Here is a 6000-nt window from a genome sequence, read left to right as displayed (position 1 = left end):
TTTCCTTTCTCCAAGAATTATTGGGGTTTTTGTAGGGTTTAGTTCTGCATAGTGGTTCTGCCTGGATAGGAGGTTCTGCCTGGATCTGGATCAACTACCTCTGGTCTGGTTCTGGGGTCTTGCAGGGTGAATGGAGAATGTCTGGATCTCTGGGTTTTGAATGGTGAATTTTGGAATGTCCTGACTCTCCCTATGCCTCCTTCTTTTATCAGCAGGATGACATCAGAGGATTTGTCCCACGTGGGTGGAAATAACCTCCAAGATGGGATCTTCAGGCTGTGCATGTCACGGCCTCCCTGTAAGCGGATTAGAGCCAGGGAAGTGACATCTGTTTTATGGTGTGTGTTTTATGATGCGCTTTGTTACACCACAGTTACTTTTGGCAAAGTCAGTTATGAAACAAAACCCTTATCTTTACAATTGTTATCCTCCTGAGAATCAGATGGGCCGACCCCATATTTTACAAGGAATATGCCATTCCATAACCCAACTGTGTGCGATGCTGTTTTGTTCTTCTGGCAAACTTTTGCCATTTCTATGGAAAACTTTTCACCTAAAATGCTACAAATGGCTACACATAAACCCATCAATGTCGGACATGTTTCCATTAAATTTTACATCTGCGTCATGTACTCTTTGCCCAGAAATGCCCTTCTAATGCCGTTCACGTCCCCCACATGCTAGGAAGACCCAAATAGTCTCATCTTGCTGATACACAAATTATATTGAAAACCATCATAATTTCACATTACTGCTTATGCAGTCTACTGAAATAAATGTCTTAATATAAAAACTCTTTCAAATCAAATGGGCTGGCTTTGTTCCCAAAAGTGGGCAGTCTTTCCAACCCCCCAGCCAAATGTATTCCCTGGCCAGCTTGCCCAGAGGTTGCCATGACTTCTCCTTTGAAGTCCTTCAGTTTGAATGCAGATGATTTCACACTTCTGAGGCAACACATGGGTTGGAATCCCCACTTTGTTGTTTGGAGCATCTCTGCCATGCAGTCTGAGGCACCCCATATTTATCACACTTGGCAGTCCATAGAACAGGGTCCCTACCCTGGCAGTATCAATCACGGGGGGAAGTGCGACATTTGGCCTTTAAGCCAAACTGGTCTAATAGGAATGCCTGCCTCAGTTAGGCTGTTGAAGTTCTTTTTTTGAAGAAATAAAAAATACACACAGTTAAATATACTTATATTTTTGCAGCTTTTCTTCCCCAAATGTACAGTTGTGTTTCTGGGCATTTTACAGTATTCTTTCCCATTTAGCTTCCATAATGTCATTTTATTTCTTTGCAAACCAAAGTAACACGATTTTTATTTTTATGTTCATTTAACAAAACGCGGTTTTCCTTGCATTTTCTTTCTGAAAGCTTTCATAGCTCTGGTCAATTTCTACACACAGGGATATGTTCAAGAAATAGCTTCTTTGACTGACACCAAGCAAAGGTGGGGGAGAGAGCTTCTTTTGAAGGGCTATGCATGTGTTAATTTGTTGCAAAGGTGAACGCCAGCCGTGCGGACTGAAATTAATTTTTCTGCTCTTCACAGATTTTACTTGACACTACAATGCCGTTCAGGGAGGAATGGCCCTCATTTGATGATGTTCAGCCTGAATATAGATGGGCATGGCTGTGGTTTACTGGAACCAAACTGTGTGATGTTTAAAGATGGAAATAGGACCAATGCAAGGTCATTAATAAACACAGAACATTTTCCTTTGCAGTTTTAAGTTTTTGCAAATCACAGCACTGCAGCGCTGAGCCAGGATGCCTTTGAATTCATCTTTTTGGATTCACATAAAGAAATAAATGCAGCCATTCTTGGGGTGTCTATGTTCCATCTCGCCCCATATGGGCTCAGCAGACCCAGCACATCCATTCCTTCTGTAACTGCTAAAATGCAGTTTTGTGATGCAAGGAAATATGTGCTGAGCAGACACAGTGCAGCCATTATTTTTGTAACTGCTAACATGCAGTTTAGTGATGCATGGATTTCCATTGGGCTGGTAAATGTACCCCACAACAATGACAGACCCTGTCACCAAATCAACCAATTTATTAACTGTAAAACCAAATCTGTTGCATATGTGATCCTTTGTGTCTGCAATTTCAAGTGTATTGGAAGCACGATCCGGGAACTCCGAATAAGGATACAGGAACATCTGAGCCTCCTCAACTCGTCAGATGCAAAATACCCACTGGCAAGAAAACCACCAACTGCACGACACACAGGACATCAAGTTTGTTGGACTAGAAACTGTCAAATGTGACTCATGAGGAGGGAACCGTGAGCTCAGACTCAGACCAAAGGAAGCAAAACTGATTTGCAAACATAGATGTGTGAACCTAGGCCTAAACACCGAACACAAACTTAATGTAATGTCTTCCTTTAATAAACTACCTCTGACAAATGAGATTTCACATCTCCACAGCTCCCCTCCTTGAGCCTTCAACTCCTCCCTCACTGACACCCACCCCACCACACACCCAACAGAAAATCCTGCCCCCCAACTATCAACCACCAACAGGCTCCCATGGGCCCGAGGCCACAACCCCTAACCCCACTCACTCAAACAGTGGCCTGCCTACTAGACATCACAACGTCCCTTAGATGAAACAGAAATGCTCAACTTCTCTAGATAACTTGTCCAAGTGAAAATAACCCTAACACCACCACACAAGGGCTGCGACCCAACACCACACAGCATCACCAACAACACACAGGTAGAGACCAGCCCCCACAGCAGCAACCTCATGTGGCTCTACAACCTAATTCACATGGGCCTGAGCCCTCCTCTCTCCCCCCCTCACTCACTTCCCTTCTCAGATCCCTACTTACTAACCCGCATGGCTCACCAGGCCTTCCCCAACCACAACCCACCCACGTTGCCCAACCAATCAAAGGGCGGCTTCTAGTACATGATATTATATGCCACTACACCGCACTTCTGACCCAATCACGTTCATTAGGGGCTCACCCAGTGTCCAACCAGAGGGCTCTAACACACCCTATTGTGGGGCTCCTTTCATATTATAAAAACTGCATTTCAAGATGGCGGACGGGATCAAAAGATCACTGTGACCGCACATCCTGACTGCAGAGGCCTTGCTGGCCCACATGGTAAGTTAATGCCCCCCAATTCTAATTGGACTCTCTATCCCCTCATCCCATACACTGCTTTCCAAACCCTGCCCACCCACCCCCTCACTCCTCTCCAGTCTTCATCCTTTAGATCAGCACCCTCACAAGCATTACGCCACGTAACACTTCACATGACCACCAGAGCCAGGCCGCAATTGTGCACAATGCCAATTATTCCTCCATCCGCAACTACGTTACTAGCACTTGCTTCACCATGCAGGACCGGAGGGCACCTCGCTCCATTCATGCTACCACTGCATCACCCCACCTGCCCACTCTAACATAACACTACCCACCTCCACGTCCACCCTCCTTCATGCCCGATAGACCCTTTTGCACACAACCCACCACGTGGGACTACCACTCCTCCAGGGCACTTTTGTACCTTGAACAGTATCCAGGCAACTGCCCCATCACTCCACCTTCCCCTCTAACTCTGCAACACCCACCCCTCCACCTACCACAAATCCCCCTATTCGCTGCTGTCAACTCCCTCTACACACAATCCACCACGAGGGACTACCATTCTGCTAGGACACAGGAGTACTGCTAACAATCAACCACAGCAAGGACCCATGATCATGCTCTACCATAAAGCTTCTAGGGCCAACTTCCTCATGATATCAACCCAACCACCCTGAGTCATCTGTGCTCACTTAGCCCACCGCCCCTGGCCCCAACCGTCCCTTAAGTATAACAACAACTCGACCCACCATGCCAGGGACCCACAACCTTGTGCACCCACGTAGATTCCAGGGCTATTCTCACATCATCATGACATCAGCCCAGCCACTGTGCATCATTCATACTCATCATGCCCACCACCCTTGGCTCCAACCATCGCTGAAGTACACCTCTCCTCCCACACCAGCCACTATGCCACATGCATTTTAAGAGCTCCCAGCTCCTACATGCTTGGTTTCACAGATGCCATGGACACAATCTCAGCAAGGCCCACTTCTAAGGCCCTGTCTGCTTCTGGAACGCTAATTGGAGTCCTCCCTGCTCCTTAACCACAATGATGCTGCCTCCTCACTCCGCAAAAAAATCCGGACTGTCTTGACATTTTCACCTCCAGAACTATGGGTTAGTTCCCTCCTACTGGACTCATTCCTACCACCTTTGACTATCACTGTTCTTTCTGCTTGTTTCTCCCATGTTGTCATTCTGATGCGCAGTGCTTCTTAAAAGCATTTGCTAACATCTGAATCCCTGATTGGAAAGTCAAATCTTGCTGTTTTTGCTTTTTTCATTAAAGTAAGATCTTGCTATTATTGCTGGAAAGTCTAATCTTGCTGTTTTGCTAGAAACTCAAATCTTGATGTTTTTGCATGAAAGTCAAATCTTGAGGTTTTTGCTTTTTGCTAGAAAATCGGATCTTGCTGTTTTTGCATGAAAGTCAAATCTTGCTGTTTTTGCTTTTTCCGTGCAAGTCAAATCTTGCTGCTCATTGCTAAACTCTATGTATTTTGCTTGTATACTGTTGCTTCTCTGTAACTTGCCAGCCCAGTGATCTCACTTTTGTCCCACACCTACCTGCCTTAGCCCCCTAGCTTCTCCATCCACTATTTGCTTCCAAGCCCATGGCACTTTCTGTTTCTCCTCTTTTCCAACTGCTTCTCCATGGACTATCTGTCCTTCTCACTAAGTCTGGCAGAAAGATGTTCAAAAAGGATATCTTGGCCTTTAACCCTGGTCTGACTATCGCCAACACCTACTGCTATTCTTCCTCCAGACAGACCCTCATCGACATCCTCTTTGTCGTTCCTTCGCCAGATCTATGGACTCTTCATATAATCTCTTTCCTCTCCCATTAATTGTGGCACTCGCTGGAAAGTTCTCATGGCTTCCTTCAACTCCTCTAACGTAATCATTAATGTCTACCTTAATGGCACTGTCATGGTCCATGGGCCTCTGGCCAATCTCCATCTCCTTCATAGGCGTTTCTCTCGCCTCATCAATTTCATCTCATCTCCTGCTGTCCCTTCCTCTCGCCCCTTGGCTACCTGGCCCTCTCTCACTTCCTCTGCCCCTCCTAAGACTCTTCTAGGGCAGGGAGTACCTCTAATCTGTACACCTCCCTGGAAGGGTTTAAGGTTGGCAACCTTCTTCATATTGCCACTCTCAACTCTCGCTGTGCTGTCAAACACTCCTCTGACATCTGCCACCTCCTTGAAGTACTAGACCTTGATGCCCTTGGTCTTACTGAGACATGGTTCATGGCCAGCTCTGTCACAAGCTTTGACACTCTCCTCCCTGATGGCTATAAGATACTCTCTGCACCCAGATCCTCCTGGTCCGATGGGGGGGATAACCCTGATCTTTCCTGAGTGGATTCCTGACTATCATTCCCACTCAGACCTAATCCTCTTTTGAATGCCTTGTCTGTAGGCTCTCTCTCTGTCCTATCCATTAACTTACAGTGGCTACCATCTACTGGCCTTCTGGTCAAATCAACTAATTTCTGTCTGAGTGGGTGGACCTCTCATCCTCCCTCCCTCCCTCCTGGCCTCGACCACTCAACTCCTCCTCCTCAGTGACCTCAATATCTATTTGGACTTTCCTTGTTCCTCCTCTGTACTCTTCCGTGACCTCTGACTCCCTCTCCCTGTCCATCCTCCCCTCTGGCCTGACTCACTCTGCAGGGCACACACTCAATGTCTTGATCTCTTCTGACCTCTCCCTTCTCCATCCCACTGACCATTAATCTCTCCTGGAGTGATCATTCCCTCCTCTCATCTCTCCCTCTCCTCCCCCCAAGCTAACCCTACCCCAACATTGCCACCTACCTTCTTGGACATCCGGCCCATGAAGTGTGTGCCAGTTGAGGCTTTCGCCGCCACCTTCTCTCCCCG

The sequence above is a fragment of the Ambystoma mexicanum genome, chromosome 5q (assembly GCF_040938575.1).
Source record: "Ambystoma mexicanum isolate Mex_15411 chromosome 5q, UKY_AmexF1_1, whole genome shotgun sequence".
NCBI lineage: Eukaryota > Metazoa > Chordata > Amphibia > Caudata > Ambystomatidae > Ambystoma > Ambystoma mexicanum.
The sequence above is the reverse complement of the archived record's forward strand: the minus strand, read 5'-3'. Positions refer to the sequence as shown.